Raw genomic sequence first — 3866 nt, forward strand, 5'->3', positions numbered from 1 at the left:
GGGGTCCCCAGGTCCCCAGGGGCAGCCAGGGGGCTGGGGCACCTGAGGGCAGCTGGGGCAGGGGCAGCCATGGGGCAAACTGGCGGGGGGAGGAGGCCTAGGTGACCCTGACCCAGGGCAAGCAGGTGCCCCCCGTTGCTGCCCTAAAGCTCCCACTGACACCCCAAATAGCTCCAAACCATTCCCAAACCTTCCTAAAAGCCTCAAATACCCCCAGACTGCTCAAGTGCCCCCCCCCCAAGACCCAGAAAGACACACTGAAACCTGCCACAGAGGCTCCAAAATGCCTTCAGACTTTGCTTCCGAGGGCCAAAATCCGCCCAATAGCCCACACTGCTGCCTAAACACCCCCAAAACTTCCACAGGGCCCCCAGACATGCAAATCCTGCCCCGGGGCTGGTACTGGCAGCAGACAGGAGGGCTCCCCGCCACCTACTTCCCTCCAGGTCTTGCTGCCCTGAGAGGGAGACCACGATTGAGGGTTCCCCCCTTTCCCTAGCACTGGCAATTCCCCTCCATCCCTCCCTCCTCTTTTGCCCTTCTGCCCCTCTGCATGCCCCGTACCTCTCCATGCCTGCCCACCTCTCCGTCTGTCCCTGCCTCCAGCTACCACACTGCTCTTCCCCCATCTGTCTGCCTCTGTCTGCCTCTCCATGCCCCTCTTTCCTCTTTTCTCTCTCTCTGTCCAACTCCCCCCTCCATCTTTTCTCTCTCTCTATTCCTCTGTCCACCTCTACATCCCTCTTCTCTTCTCTTCTGCTCCCCATTCTCTGTGCGGTCCTGCATCCTTCCCTCAGCTCCCCCTCTCCCTCTTTTTCTCTGGGCCTCCATCCTTCTCTTTCTTTCCCCATCCCTCCTCCCAGCTCTCTCTCCCTCTCCCTCTGTCCAGCTCTGGCAGGCCCTGGCACCATGGGGCACACACCCACCTCGGCTGGGATGGAGGAAGAGTCTGGGCAGGGTGAGTGGGGCCTTCAGCACTCACAAGGATATACCCTGTCTCTTCCTTTCTCTTCCTCTTGTAAAGCAGAGGAGCGGAGGTTGAACCTCGAGTATCATTACATGAAGAGCACACAACCAGCCTGCGCCTGTAGCCAAGCAGTACTTGAGATGCCCTACTCCAAGGCACTATTTCCCGTGAGATATTTACCTGGCAATTTAAAACGTTCAGCAGGACTACAAGTACATTTTTGGAAAGAGGGTCTCAAGTGAAAACATTTAAAATAAAGTTTGTTTCTTAGGATAATTCTGAACACAAATGTGAAGAACCACTTATGATTGGTTTGAATGTTATTGTTTTGATAATAGATTTTCCAGTGTTAATGGTTAGCATTGTTTTGGCGATGGTTGGTGTTTTGATGATGGTAAATTGCATCCGGTGGTAGGTATAGTCCGAGCACTGAAGGCTTCTCTCAGTAAGCTCTGCATCTGAAAGACCAAAAGGAAGCAATGTCATTCCCTGTCATGATATGCAGCATAAAACTATCTGGCTGAGGGTTTGATTTCTAAGCAGCAAAGGCTTGAACCTCCAAGCACCTTGATCTGCTCGGTGTCTGCAGGGATGAACTGACTCGAGAGGAAGGCTTCCAAAAGCCTTCCCCTCACTGAAAACTGACTGCATTCCGGTCAGTGCACTGCACTGAGGATTACGGTAAAACTAGCTGCTTTGATAGCAGCACATGGTAGACCTTAGCTAAGTGAAATTTGGTGGAAGTTTTGCCTAGAGGCTAAACGTGATGGCACCCTTGTTTTACCAGTGATTTTGCAGTCCAGCTGAAAAGAGGGGGAGACATGAGAAACACCTAGTTAAGAATCATGGGGAAATGGTTGATTATGCTGTAATCCTTGCTAATTTGTAACCCTTCTCTTGATATTTATCTTTGGCCTTCTTCTCCTTCTTGACTTTCTTGTCTTTTTTTCATTTCTGATGACCTGAAAGCTCTTTGTCCCTCTTTCTGTGAGTTTTTCCCCTATTTGGCCAGATTTGTTTTCTTTTGCTGGGAGAGGACGGAGCTGTCCATCCAAGCAAAGTGTTTGTCTTACCGGCTTTGAGCATGAGCTTGAAAACGCTTGTCTGTAGGGACGCTGACTGCAGGACAGTCACTGCTCCAGAAGACTCCTTCCAGCCTGGTTTTGATCCAGGAGCAGGGAGAGTCTTGGACGAGGATGGGATTTGAGCCCATGTGCACAGCGTAGAATAGATTAGCAGTGCATCACGGTAACGTCTTGGCCACCTCTTTGCCAACAACTTTGTTGTTGTCAGTTTGTGCCTTTCAGCTTTGGATAAAACAAATCCAGCTAGGCTGTGTTCTTTGGGACTTGTGGTTTTGTTTTGGAGCATCAGGGCCGACCCTGCAGGGGTGGCTTCTCGACCGCAGGGAGAAGTCTGAACGACGTGTCCTGTGTTCTTGTAGGCAAGCACTGCATCACACAGACCCCACGCGCTCTCGTCTGGTGTGGGGATGGGAATTTCCCCTTTTCCTCCTGGGTTTCCCAGATCAGTTTGTGCGAGTGGAAAAGAGCATTCCCTGGTGAGCAGGGCAGGCGCGGGAAGGCTCCCAGCACATCAAGGGGCTGGTGAAGACACGGCCACGAGATGCTTTTGGGAAAGCATTTGGGATTCATTTGTGACTGCTCATGCTTCCCTTCCTTCTCCTCTTTGGAGGATGACACAGGGCAGAATGGCATGCCTTCACTAAAGCCTGATTTGTTATGCTTTGGCTGTAATAAAGCGTGTGCCTTGTGCTTGGTGCTGATCCCTGTCCTGTTGATCCTCCTCCCCGTTCCCTCCCAGTGTAACACCCCTGAGCATGACCCATCTCTGCACACCCAGAGGTGTGAGCAGGAAGGGCAGTGGCAGCAGCCCCACGAGCGATGACCCCTCTTTTGTCACAGCCTCCCCAGTTGAGGAGACAGGTCCTTCCTTGTGTAATTGCCCAGCTGGAGTCACCCTGACGCTGTCTCCTGGGTGTCACCCTGGAGGGACAGGCACAGTGAGAGAAGCACAGGGTTTCCGCCGCTTTGTCCGTCATAGCTCATGGTGATTGTGAGCAAAGCCCAGGGTGCTGGGCAGCATAGTCCCCCTGGCCCGCTGCCAAGAGGACTCTGTTCCTGGGTGCACTGGAACCACCAACCTTACAGTTAACAGCCGAACACACTCCCTGCAATCCCAGCTTCCCCCAACCCAGCCTGCGGGCCAGCAGGAGGGTGTGAATGCTGCTTTCTGCTGAGGCTCCCAGGGCACCGGGGGACAACAGGGCTGTGCTTGGCAAGGACATGTCATGGGACGAGAGTCTGTCCCAGCCCTTGGCAGGCTCCGAGGGGATGTAGCTCAGTGGAAGAGCGCCTGCTCCGCATGCAGGAGGTCCTGGGCTCAATCCCCAGCATCTCCAGGGGTGCTTTTGTCCTAAATCTCCATCCCCCCGCAGGGGTGAGGGATGGGGAATGGAGGCATCGCCCCTCTCCACAAATGGTGGGCTCACCCTCTCATGGGATGTCCTACGGCATGTGCAGCTCCCCAGGTAGGAAGTGACCAACCGGCTCACTATCTGAAATGACATCCCTGGGCAAGGGAAGAGGGAGTTAACACTGACACTGCTGGGATATGGTTTTATATGTTGCTACTTTTGCAACAACTTGCTTAGCCAGCAACAGGGAAACAGGCAGGAGCTGCTAGGTCACTGAGTGCATCAAAAAGCCCTCTCAGGAGAGATCACAGCCCTGCGGGACAGGAGGGGCGGCATGTATGAAGGCAACAGGACTGGATGCTGGCTGAGAGGTGTTTTTTAGCTGCAGCAGCAGGATAGGCCTGGACAGGCAGGCAGGCAGGTAGGTGCTGTGAAGGCATCAGGTGCACCTGACCACAGGAG

At 53.7% G+C, this 3866-nt stretch overlaps 1 non-coding gene across 1 annotated transcript; it reads left to right on the forward strand.

Annotated features, from left to right (window-relative positions):
• The first annotated feature begins 3317 nt into the window (after nt 1–3317).
• Nucleotides 3318–3389, forward strand: TRNAA-CGC (transfer RNA alanine (anticodon CGC)). The gene has a single exon. It is a non-coding gene; the product is annotated as a tRNA-Ala (tRNA).
• Nucleotides 3390–3866: the final 477 nt, after the last annotated feature.

The sequence above is a fragment of the Struthio camelus genome, chromosome 22 (genome assembly GCF_040807025.1).
Source record: "Struthio camelus isolate bStrCam1 chromosome 22, bStrCam1.hap1, whole genome shotgun sequence".
Classification (NCBI taxonomy): domain Eukaryota; kingdom Metazoa; phylum Chordata; class Aves; order Struthioniformes; family Struthionidae; genus Struthio; species Struthio camelus.